The sequence below is a fragment of the Taeniopygia guttata genome, chromosome 2, assembly GCF_048771995.1.
Source record: "Taeniopygia guttata chromosome 2, bTaeGut7.mat, whole genome shotgun sequence".
NCBI lineage: Eukaryota > Metazoa > Chordata > Aves > Passeriformes > Estrildidae > Taeniopygia > Taeniopygia guttata.
In genome coordinates this window covers 72404279-72417827 of record NC_133026.1, presented here as the reverse complement: position 1 = coordinate 72417827, position 13549 = coordinate 72404279, and the positions used below count along the sequence as shown (strand labels likewise).

General features: G+C 40.2%; 1 protein-coding gene across 1 annotated transcript in view; it reads right to left on the bottom strand.

Moving 5' to 3' along the window:
- RBFA (ribosome binding factor A) overlaps positions 1-13549 on the bottom strand; it is a 399231-nt gene that overhangs the window by 266545 nt on the left and 119137 nt on the right. The gene's annotated exons all lie outside the window — the stretch shown is intronic.

Genomic DNA, 13549 nt, shown 5'->3' with positions numbered 1-13549 from the left:
AAATATGGGTTTACTGTCACTTCCATTCCTCAGAAGGAATTTCTTCTACTGCTAAAAGGATTTGCTACTGCCAAGGCAATGCGCCTCGTCTGTGCTATGTACATAGCGTTGAAGTGCCTGCTCTTCCTTACCTCCTACAGTAATGTTGGTAAAAGAACAACAATACTGGTGTCTCTCATCTCCTGGACAAAATTATAAATGACAAATTGTTCCCTCTCTACATTTATATTTGCACAGAAATAACACTGTTTTAGTCTCTTCAAGCAGCTCAGCACCTCAGTGCATCCCATAACTGAAAGTAAAATCAGCTTGTGTTGGAGTGTTTCTGTGCAAAACTCAGTTTCAGGCTGGTGTTACATTTCTGAAGGAAAGTGGAAATTTAGACACAACAATAGGACATCTTGCCCTCACATAAGTTTAGGGTCACCCTTCAGTTTTGGCTCAGACAGAATTACCAAAAACAACTTCTTCTGGCAAACTTTCTCCACAAAAAAGCCATAAGGTGTACAGAGAAATCCTATGGCTACATCAAAATACTGCATTTCTTTCTAATTCTTTTACAGGAGCTATGATTATTTGGGTGAGAACATGTCCGTCTCTTGTGAGTGGCTAAAGGAAAGCCTTTGCTACCCTGCAAGCAACCAAAACTCAGTAAAATCCTGAATCCCTCTACTGCATTTACTAGTAGAGGAAATGGGTGGCCTGGAGCTAGCATGGCAATCTTGCTGTCTACCAAACTTAGTTTTCATGAAGTAGTTTTCTCTGTTTCATGGTTTGAGGGCATGAGCCTAGCAACTGGAAATTCATAAACAGCAAACAATTACCACAAGTAACTTAAATGTGAGGATGTTTTAGGATCATTTTAGAGGAAACACTCAATTTGGGAGATCTGTGTGCTGGTTTGGATTTTAAGTCAGCTGCTTGTTTTGCACAGTATAATTATTTTTTAATTTTTAAAGTGTGGGACTGTTGAAAGAAATTATTTTTAATACCCGCTGCAGCCAAACAATATTTTCTGTAGGTGCAGCATAGCTAATGAGTATATAAACAAACCACTTTTATGCAGTACCAAGTAAGTACTACAAATTTCCCTCTATTAATTTGTATGATATTGGTAACTGACGTACAGTGATGTACCCAGTAATTGTAGTATAGCATAAGGATGGTCCTAGCAGAAAATAATTCATTTTAAATAGGAAATTAGAAATTCCAAATCTCTCAGTGCTCCTGCTAGCTTTATCTATCCAGCTAAGCCATAATGTTTTAACTGGAACTAACTGTTCATTGTTTTGCTGATGAATGTTTACTGGAATCTCTCACTGCAAACCCCCTTACCAACATGATGGGCTGCTGGGGTTTTCAGTCTCAGTTCTTTCTTGGAGTGGCTGGAGTTGTTCCCAAGCCTTCTAGGTTGGAAAAAAAAAAGAAATGTTGGCATAGCATTTCCTTTGTCAACTTGCCTGGACTGCAAATAAAATCCAGTAGCGCTCAAGAAACGCATAACCGTAACTCTTCCTCGGAGTTTCTTGAAAATAAGATTTAAATTCCCTGTCTCTGAGGTGAAATGGTGCCTGAAATCATTACCTCTCTTGAGAAGAAGGAAAAAAAAAAGCCAGAGCAAGCTATACTGATAGGTTCCCCTGCAAGATTGCAGTGTTTATTGGTATTAAAAGATTTCTCATTAGAGATGAAGAGTCAGCATCCTCACAGTGTGTTTCTAACTAGCTCAATTAGGAAAATTAGGAGAGCTCTCCCACCTGCCAGTAGCAGAAAATCTGTGTAAGCAGTTTAAGAACTGGGCACATTATACTCAGTTTTGTAGACTATCAAATACATTTATGTAGGTTTTTTAATGAGGGGTGAAGAAGTTAGGAATATGCCTTTAAGTTCAAGCAGGATGCAGGACTTGTGGGATGCATAATGAAGGAAAAAAGGGCAGGGAAAGGGAGAGATTCAGGTGATCTGGAGAGGAGTGAGCATGGGAAAATAGAGGAATAAGGAGATAAAAAGAGTGGGTCATATATAAATAGCAGACCAGTCAGCGTGCCAGTCTGTGTCCAGCACAGCCTCTTCCTTTATTTTTAAATCCATTCCTGCCTGGGGCTGCAGGGATGTCTGAGCACAGCAGCTGGAGCCAGACCGCAAAGGGGAGGTCCTGTGGGTCTGTGGTGAAGCAATGGGAAAGACCAGAGTGAGCAAACCCAAGGGTCAGCAGCAGGAGTGCGACCGCAGGTCCAACAGCGCCAGTGACTGGAGTGTGGGTTCCGTCCCAGCAGCTGGAGTGGGACTGAGCTCCAGTACCAGCAGCTGGCAAGATGGGTTGGAGCAGCTGCTTGTGGGGTGTATATCTGTGCCTCTGGAGATGTAGGGGTCCTTAGTGTCAGCTGTTCTGATCTATCCTTATGTTCTGGTGGGTCTGTGTTACCTGCTAATGTGGACAGACGGTTACTTGTTTTCCTTGAGGATTTGTGGCCCAGGGCACTGGCCCAGTCCTGAGATTGCTTGCCTGGCTCTTGTAGCTTGGGCAACAGAAGCTTGTACATCCAGAACTGGGCATCACTGTTTTGATTCTTGACATTGATCATCTACCCTCAGGGACTAGAAAACATCTACTTTATTGCAGTATTAAATTAAGTATCTAAAAACCTAGAAAACAAAGGCAATAAGTAACGGCCTGAAGAAAAGTGTAGAACAAGAATTGGTGATAAATTCCAAGTTGATTCTGTGTCATCATAGCTTGTCTAGTGCTCTGGACATCCCCAGATGCTAATTTGCATTCATTAAAATTTCCCATCTCCCTCTATTCTATGGGCATGGGAAACACATTGTGTGTAGTCCCACTGTTCAGACTCTTAATTAGTACAGGAATGGGGTAAAGAATGAAAAGAATTCTGTGCTACCACAGTTGCTGTCTAATTCTTACATGTTTCCAAAGAATGGAATCAAACTGTGCTTTCTTTCATTATTGCCCTCCTGTGGCTTGGACTCTCTGACCTACATCTCCTTCCGTGAAGAGAGTTTTGATGCTATCACCAGTCAGTGAGATTCAGTTCCTGAACCTCTCTGGATAATTCTTCATGAAAGCAAGCTACTTTCTCTTACCTTTGTTCAGGAAACTGTTTTGCTTATGCTTTTTTCACACAGATAACTCTTTCCCACACTAGATGATAGAAGGCATTAAATTTTTGTATTGTGAGACCTGAGCCTTTGCAGAGATCCTTATTTCCATCTATCCAGGTCTGAAAGGTCCACAGACTGCTGGGCTCTTCACTGCAGTAGTATTGTCAAATTGCTAATTTCCATCTCTTGCAAAAGCTCCTTGTGCTGAGACTCCTGTGATTGCAGGCATGCAGCCTACGAAGCCTCATATCATTGCTGGTAGAGCAGGTAAGCACAGCCCTTTCTTGAAACACTCTGAACAATACTGAACTTCTCCCTCGCTGGAGACACTCAAAACCCACCTGGATACATTCCTGTGTAACCTACTCTAGGTGACCCTTGCACTAGGAGATCTTCGAGGTCCCTTTCAACACTAACAATTCTGTGATTCTGTGAACTTCAAGAAGAAGGGAATATTGCAAAGGAAAACATATTGCAACATTTCTTTTTTAACTTCTTCAGGCTGTGTTATCAGTATGTGCAGTATGCTCACAACCTCTCTCCTAAAGTCCATCTCTTCTGGTTCCTCATTTAAGAGGATGCTTAAGGAGAGGTAGATGCTTTACTGCCTTTACTATTGCTGCAGTTGCAGGAGGCTTGATGTACAATATTGAGGAAACTCATATGGTAAAATTTACCTGAGAGCTTGCATACAGATAATCTCAATGTAAATATACAAATAGGTAAGCCATTTTAAAGAACAGTTCCAGAAAAGTAACTTGTCTCTGTTCATCATTCTGCTAGTCTTTGAGTTCTAGCTCAAAAGCAATGGTTAGGTTCTTAATGATTTCTTCCTTCGTAATGATATGTTGCTGCAGCCATTTTTGCAGTTTCATGTAGCCAAATGTGTTTTGTTATTTTCTCTTCCAATGATGTTGCTTTCAGCAGCTGAAGATATTTTTTAATTGTTTTAAAAAGAAATAATTTACGCTAAGGCAGTATATTTGATTCCCTTCAAATTAAGAGCAGATGTTTTCTTTAGACCATTTGAAACCTGGATGAAGTTAAAGAAATTTATTTAATATGTAGTTCAACTGATAAATGTTTAGATATCACTGTTTTTCACATCATGCCACTCATTTGTAGAAGTTAAATACGACAGCCTGGGGATTTTTTTAATCCAGTGGATCTTCTCTGTTGGGAATAATTATCTTGGTGTTTTTGTGTTCCACTTTGTGTGTATTTAGTGTTGTAATATGGAGGAACACAATTCCAGCACTCATCTTGCTGACTTGCTTACTTCAACCTTCTGTTTTAGCTAATGCAAAATTCTGCCTGCTGTCATGTGTGCTGAGTCACTGGCACTCAGTTCTCCCTGTATCCCCACAGTTCCATTTCCTACTCCTTGAAAGAAAGCCACTTGGAAAGCTGGGGGCAATTGCTTTGGTTTAGTTCATTTGAAAAGATTCTTTTTCTCTGCAATATCTCAAGCTTTTCTTGCTTTTTGTACAGCCTGGCTCTTTACAGGAGACTTTACTGAGAAATTTTACCCAGCAGGGGGTCTCCCCTTCCTTGAAGTCCTGCCATGATTGTGGATGAAGGAAGAAGAATTCTCACAGACCTCTCTTGACATGAGTTCCCTAACTTGTGCACCCCTGCACTTATGCACAAAGCACACGTGGTTGTTTTGCTTTTGCCTTGTCCCCTTACTCCTCCAGATTTACAGGGTGAAACATCTCTGTTGTGTGCTTGAAGTTTGCAGAATAAAATGTCTCTACTGATATGGACTGTGCCTCCAGTATCCTTAATGTTCAAAGCCTCTGCAAGATTTTTACACATAAAGCTGTTCTAAAGTGTACAGTAAAATACAGCAAACTGTAATGCTCTATTTCTTCAGTATAATTTTCTGTTCAAAGTAAGTTGTGATTGCAAGATTCATGGGGTGACTTCCAGAAGTAGATGTCTGTATTGTTTATGATACCATCCTGGAAAATATCTGAACTCAAGCTAGATAAAATTTCTGTAATTAATTTGCTTAGGTGGAAAAGGAAGGAGGGAGAAGACTAGAGATCATTTGGTGTTACCTGGGGTGAAAGGATCATTACCATGCTATCCCTATTTTAACTGTAAAAAGATAGTGAAACAGAGTGAAAATTTAACAGGGTAGAAATCCATTTGGATTTAGGTGAAATGTGCAGCTTTGAGCTTGCTAGCATAAGTAAAATATGCTGTTTAGTCTGGTAACTCTGCAGCACTAGCAAAACTGCCCAGCTGAGGAGAAATAATGCGAATTTCCAAGCTGAAGAGATAAGAGATAAGAAAGACTCCTCGGACTTTGAAACAGACAGGGCAGAGTGACCCAGGAGTTCTTTCTGTACTTTCTGACAAAAACTGGGTACAAGTGTAACTAGATGTAAGTGTAACGTGAAATCAGCAAAATGAATATGCATGACCCTATTGTGAAACACTATGCATATGTAAACTAGTAAAGAGGGGTAAAAAGGGATCGGGAGTTCTCAGGGATACCCACACGGGTCCAGCGCTGTATGTAACAAACATACAGTCCCTCCAAATGTTTAGAGGAATTGTGGGGTTTTGATTTTTAGTCCACGTTTCAATAGAAAGCTGTTTTGATTGGAATTCTTAAACTCTATGCTTTAAATAATTCTTTGTTTACAGCAGCCCTTAGGAAAACCAAAAAGATAGAGGCAAAAGTAGAATAAAATCAAAAGACCAGTGATGTCACTTTGAAGCTCATTAGCTTCAATATATACCAACATGTTTCCTTCAGTGTCCATCTGTTAGACATGATTGCTAAGTCAGCTACACCCTGAGATAAATATAACATTTATGAGAAATTTTTATATTTATAGATCTGGATTGGTTTGGATTTCTCATTTAGAGATGAGTACAGTCCTGGGTTATGACAATACTTACACATGGTGACAATACTTAACACATGAGCTCCTGAAGGTTCATATTTGATCAGGAAGTGAAGTGATTTAGAAGAAAATTGAAGATTTTTTTTTTCTTTACTCTTGAGGGTTTTAGCTGCAGTCTCATGTCTTATCGAAATGTTACTGGAAAAATTAGCTGGTCTGCTCAAGGCAAAGACACACTTCTGAAGCAGCAGGGGTGTTTAAAGAGCTTCTAAGACTAGCTCTGTGTGACTGATTCCTGAGGCAGAACTGCTCTAGCAGGGGTCTGATAACTGTGGGGTCCGTGTGTTTTCATGTGGTTGTTTTTTCTTAAAGTCTTGAGCACAATTGGATGTGATGTATATAGGCCAAAGTTCAGGAAGGTGCCACCTCTCCAGTGACTTGTTTACTGTGTCTAAGCTGGAGTGCAGGAATTTTATAAATTATTACAGATGTTTTACTTATGAGTGACTGATGAGGTTATGAATTAATCCCTCAAATACAAACCTGTGTGCTTTTTCTGGCTCCCTGTCAGCCTCTTTCAAACTGTCTCCCTAGATGAATCCTGACATTTGGAAAGTAAGAGCTACAGGTCCTTGCAGATTATGTGACTATGGACCTGAAAAAGGTGGTCAGGCTGAAGGGACATTGCTCATCTCCGTTTTCTCAAAGTTTTATCAGACTTTGCAGGATTGAGGGAAGAAAACAAAGCTGATTCTTAAGCAAAGATTTTCATGTCAGGTTGTCCTCAAAGAAATACAATGGCAAATTTCCTAAAAAGCAAGGGAGGTTTATCTGAAGTCAGAGGTGATCACAGAGAAGATAGGAGATGAGATAGTTTTCCATCACTTGGTGTTGCTTAGGCACAATTTAGTGTGAATTGATGACTTTTTACCTAGTCAAGTACCTCCACTTAAGTAGACAAATATCCATGTATTCACAGGTGAGACAGTGAAACACACACCCTGAGAAAAGTACTCATCTCTCTTCCTTAAGGAAGGCACCTGACAAGCTAAAAATAATTATAGAGAGAAAAATCGTCATAGCAAGGAATGTATGACAGGTATTTTTAAAGGTCTAATAAAGAAATGGCTGTGTAAACACACAAACAGTCTGATGCAATAAAAATTCAAAAGACATGGATATGACAAATCAAGGATGAAAATTCAAGGCTAAGAAAGTGAGAAAGAAAGAAACAAAGCTGTATCACTACAGCTCTCGTGCCATCTGTGCATACAAGGAGGTGCTAGACAGAATTTTGCTGACACATCCTATTTTGAAAGCAATGTTGAAGATAACACAAGTAATGCATTGTCTGTACTGTAATCTTTGGACTTTCATACAGAAAATCAACCCAGCATCAGTTTTCATATGGGCTTTGAACTACAGCAACAAAACCATGTGAAAACATGGCTTGTTGTAATCTGGACAGTTGGAACACAGAGATACAGAGAAAGTTCAGCTCTCCGGTACAGAAGAGTAACACAATAGTCACTGAAGAAGAACATGCTCCTTATCTAGGAGGAAAGCCATGACTCTTTTTATATATCAGACATCTATAGTGAAAGGACATAGAAGAAGCTGTAAGAGACTGATGTAGTAGACTACGTTTCTGCTGTGAATGTGGGGGGAAAATTATCCCAGATTATTCCTTTCTGCAAAAGGCATCTGGCTGATGGCTTATGGGAGCCAGAAACAGCAGTGAGCTTTGGCATCCTGGTCTGTGACAAGGCTTATTCCCTTGCTTTCACAGTGTTAGGTGTAATATGGGTAATTCACACCTATAGGGTGATATATATGTAATGTTTTATATTACTAATAAATATTGTTATAAAGCATTGTCCTAGGTTATAATATTGGGGTGTATTCCATTACCACCTCCAGCCGCAATTCTTTTTTTTTCTTTATTTCGTGACTCAGAGATAAGTCCCTCCAGGAGGACCTGTTCTTTTAGCCACATGACTGATAAGAACACAGCATTCTATCGTGAGATGCTCCACCCAGAGGGAGGAGCCAAATGATGCCATCGACAATATAAGTGGAGTTGTGCAGACAGCAAGTAAATCCCCTCTTCCAAGAGGAACAGCTGAGACCTTCTCTACACTGGACCTCCAGAGGGAATTACATCAGTCTTTAAGACCACTGCTTAGAACCACATCTGCTACCACTGCCCTAGCCAGCAAGTGTCAGTTGTATCCCTAACTCTGTCAGTAGTTCTTCTTTTGTGCTATTGTATGTATTTGGTTCTTTGTTCCCTTTTCCTAATAAATTGTATTTCTGACTTAGAGTCTCTCACTGGTTTTGCTTTTCAAACCAAGACAAGCATGTGAGTCTGAGACAGGGGGTTGCCTCACATATTTTGAAACCACTGCTGGTAAGAAAGAGGACTTCATTTACAAACTAATACACTAGTAGCTCGAGATGGGTCATTTCCCAAGGTGATCCTAGGAACTCCCAAGCGATGATCATCTTGACAGCTACCCAAGACTGAGATTGCTGGAACCACCAACGAGATACATCTTAACTCCGAGTTCCCCTAACTCAATCAGGGATGTACATTGCTGTCCAGACACCGTTTTCTTCAACTCAGCGCAGAGAAAAGAGACTCTATGAATACGTGGGACTTTGAAAGGAAAGAAAAGCCTGATCTCCAAAAACCCTGCCTTGAGCAAAATAAACTGTATAAAAACCCCTTGAGTAGGATGGTTGGTGTGAAACATAGGGGACACTATGCTGTAGTGGTCAGACCTGTATCTCACCCAGCGCCAATTCCCAGCTTGGCACTGTCCTCTTCTTTGTGGCTGGCTCAGATAGAATTTGATCACTAAATGAAAACTATTTTTAATTTTTAATTTGACTGGATCAATTTTTACCTATAACAACAGCAAACCACAGCTAACTTTATCTTGTAGCAAGTAATGCTGGGCAGCTTTAACCTTTCTCTCTGCAGACACAGTCTATGTTTTAGCCTCCCATTGCACACTTTGATTAGCCCTGCAGTTACTCAGGAAAGGACCACATTCATTCATGTGGGACAAATGCACAGTCAAAGCATGGCCAAGTAGTGTATCACGGAATGTGAGGACCCTTGCTGTAAGTAGGACAAAGATTTGCTGCAGTCAGGAAAATTCCAGCATTGCTAATGATTCCAGACTCCCTACTGCAACATTTGTGTGTTCCTGGCTGAAAAAGTGGGTTTCCATTTGGGTACAATTTTGTGCATGCTGGTCATATCATGACTGCAATTAGCAAAGCTACACTTGGATCTCTTGGGAAGGGGAAGCTTGTTCTGCCAGGAGGTCTCTCAGTACTGGTGTTTTCCCTGGGTTTACAGCACAGTCCTCTTCTGTCTTGTTCCACAAGTCCAGTGGAGAAATGATGTCCAGGACTGCATTCTCCCTGAGTGAAGTTATTGCATTTTGTTATGGCCACCACCATGTTATAAATGAAAATTTGTCCAGCCAAATTAAAATGAAAAAATAAAGTATTTATTTTGCAATTCAAATTCTATCTAGCCAGCCACAAGGAAAGAACAGTGCCGAGCCTGGGGTCGGCCCTGGGTGTGCAACAAAGAAGTCAACTTCAGCAGAGGTTTTCCTCTATGCCCACACACCTCCATCCTGGCACAAGTGGTTTTTATAGGAAAAATTCTGCCTGAGGCTAAGATTTCAGCAGTCAGTTTTTTCTTCCATTCAGAGTCCATAGGTTAATGCAATTTTCTTTTTTTAGTGATGAGGAAGAACAATTCAGTGTCCAAAGTTGTTGAATCCCTTGATGAAATTTACTGGAACACTGAATTCACATGTATCTGATGATTTCCATGATATCCATCTCGGGTTGTTCACACGGATGGTCAGCGCCTGGGGTCCTGTATCTCTCCAGACATGGCCCATCTCCTGGCCGAGCCACATCCTTCCTTCTCCATGTAAATCAGGTTTCAACATACACCAGGTTTCACCTGTGAGGGTGGGGGGGACTCCTAATACAAATGTGTATACTCCAACAAATATTCAATATCACATGTATCATACTAGAAATGGTGCGAATTATATCTACTACGCATAATAACCATAATTGGAAGAACAGTGAAAAGCCCCTATTTTCAAGGTACAGGTGTTTTAATTTCTATTATTCTTGTTAGTGTAATTAATACACAAACTAATAAATATGAAACTACTTTCCATATGTTTGTTGTCTAATTACAAATCTGTCCAGATACAGCAAGTGTTTTGGGATGGCTGCCATATGATTTGTTGTCTTCATGCTCTTGAGGTTTTTCAATATTTCAATTCTGATTTTATTACAATTGACTGTGCTATTTAGATCTAAATGGGATATTTCCTTGCCAAAAAATCCCCTTATCTACAAAGACACAGTACCATTCTGTGCAGGTGATAACAAGCATTCATTTCTTGTAAAATATTTTTATTAATCTCAGTCTAGTTCTTTATTGCACTATGCAAGCTTGAAGTTCGCCATCTCCCACACTTGCTTTTGTATGTGTCTTATTTACTGATAAATTAAGAAGAAGGACTCACTGAACAGATCAAGAATCAGATTGTGGGTAAATTTTTTTTAATGCCTTTATTATCCTGGCTGTAATACCTGGAATTTTCTGTCAATGTACACAGTAAAAGATAGGCACAATTTACATTTTCTTCTTTAACTGCTATGTTCAGGTGTAGCAGACAGAGGCCCTGCAAGGCCTCCCTGGTAGTCACTAACCAAGAAATGCCTAGTCACGGTGACTGGACCAAAGAAGCCCCTCTTCTGCATTCAGACCCTTGTTGTCTCTCTCTAAGGCTATAGGTCGTATTCTCCTCAACCCTGGCCATTGGACAATTTCCAACACCCCTGTACCCTATATCAACCCCCATCTCTGCCCAGTTCGGCAGAAGAGCTGTCCCTGCACCCCTTCACAGGAGCTGAAATTAAAGGACACCGCTGTGGAACCACATACAGACTTCTCTCTCTCTCCCTCTCCCTGGAACCAAATACAGACTTCTCTCTCTCTCTCTCCCTGTGTATGCCGAGGCACTTTTGAGCACAGAGCTGAAATCACTGAGAGCTGGATTTACCAGAGCTGAAATCACTGAGAGCTGGATTTACCAGAGCTGAAATCACTCCAGAGTTGCTCACTAAGTTGCCTGCAGCTGGGAGCTGAGCCGAGGGACCCAGCCAGGCTGAGCCCAGCCCAGCCAGTGCTATCCGGACACCCACGGCAGCGGCTCCCGGGGGTCAGATGGACCCCTGGAACCCCAGGCCGCCTTATTCAGGCAAGATTTGTTTGTTGACTCTGTCCATTTTTTCTGTTTCCTCAGTTTCAAAGTCATGAGCTTGACAGTCATGTAGGTAAATTCTTCCAGGTACCTGGAAGAAACAAGACAGGCTGGTATGTAATGATGTCTGTCTCCATTTTATGTGGCCGCTTCATGGTAAGCTGCAACCAGAGGCAATTAATTTCTTTGTAATAAATCCTCAAGCTTCTAAAACTTCAATACTTCTATGGAGCTGGAGGAAATTTAAGTTAGGTGACATAAAAGCAGGTATGGAAATGGACCATATGCTTTCTTTTGTTTCTGTGTGTGATACAGCACAATCCACTACTGATACTTTTTTATTTGTCATAAGCTGTATTGTAGCACTGCTAATTCTGTTATTTTTGGCATCAAAGCCTGTCACAAAATGGATCAAACTCAAATGCATCAATTATATGTACACATTAATGCTGAACAGCTAAAATAAGGTATTTATTTTCTAAATATTTCATTTAATACTCACTGCAAAATCTAGTTGATTTTTGGAAAATAAGATTTTCTTAATACTGAGAGGGGAGGAGAGGGCAATTTTAAGAGCAGTCAAGAATTTTTAAAGGCTGCTCCTTATTTCAAAGTTTTGTTTGTTTTAACTGGGGAAAAATAACTCCCCCCATGTTTAGGAATTGTAGGATTGTTGTTGCACCTCGGGAAGTGGCTCAGCACTGCTATTTTTACTGCAAAATGCTTGTAGATGTAGGTAGGTTGGGAGTTAATTATGTTACAGCAGAAATGTAAAAGCATCAAATCAAAACACTTTATCAAAACTTACATTATACTTCTGAAGCATTCACACCTGAATTTATCAATTTTACATATTTTTAAATACTTTAAATACTTTGATACTTTTTCCTCTGCTGAAAGGAAGGCTGGATTTGATAATAACTCAGTTGTTTTTAGGGATCTGCCTATGTATGGTACCAAAACAGCCATGCTAGTACACACTTTAATGCAATTGCAATCAGAGTCAGAATGGCTTGGATTAGAAGGATCACCTAAGGATCACCTTGTTCCAATCCCTGCTGCAGGCACGGACACCTTGCACTAGACCAGGTTGCCCAGAGCCCCACCCAGCCTGGCCTTGAACACTTCCAGGGATGGAGCATCCTAGACAAGCTTCTCTGGACAACCTGTGCTAGTGCTTCACCACCCTTACAGGAAGTATTTTCTTCCCAATACCTGAACTAAACCTGTTCTCTTTCACTTTAAAGCCATCACCCCTTTGTCCTGTCACTACATGTCCTTCTAAAAAGTCCCTATCCAGGGAGGGACTCTCCTGCAGGCTCCCTTCAGGTAATGGAAGGTGCTGTAAGGTCTCCTGCCTTTCATATTGCCTGAATCCATACCGCAAGATGATGTACAATTGTAATTCAATATTAGAAGCTATCTCAGTTTTGCAAGTCATCTTTAATTTTCAAGGATTCAATGGTGTATTGTTATCAACAGACTAGATGGGATTACTGAACATAATTGTGTGATTGAGTTACTGTACTTAATTCATGGAAGCAGAAGGTGGCCCTAGTCTGGGTGATACAGTGCTTTACCCAGAATGAAAGAGTTTTTCTGTTGGACTTCCAGGTTCTTTGCTTGCTTTTCTCAATAACAAAAAACACATTTCATTTTTTCATTCTTATGAGTCCGTTTAGGGAACCACTCAACACTATGAGCTTCTCATTCAGACCTATGAAAATAATATTTCTTGCAACTTGAATTAATTATTCTGCTGCAATTGAATTAAATATTTTGGACAAGATCAGCACTGTTGGAAGAGATAGAATGAGAAAAAAAAAACATTTGCGGCTCTACTTTCCATACTGAAGGTCAAAGACACCAGATAGCAATAAATCTTTTAACTGAGAGTGAAACGGTACTTCTTATTAGTCTTATTCTTTCCCAAAATGAAACATTTTTGCCTTAGGCATTGGATAGACATTGTTGCTTAAGGACTGAACAGCAGTGAATTTGTTTATAAAACCCATTGCAATTCTGCACCCAGATGATCTACTGTCCAGAACACTCACTTTAAAATCCTGACAATATCTCCTGCCTTTAATCTTGTTAAAAATGCTAAAAAAAAAATCGACAGTAGTAACCGAAGCCCTTAATACATATCTACTTAAAATGTGCCCAGGCCTGAAAAAAAATACATGTTATCATTAAACACTTTCTTTCCTTTTTTTTTTTCTTTTTTTAAGAAGAGGCCACAATGCAGAAGCT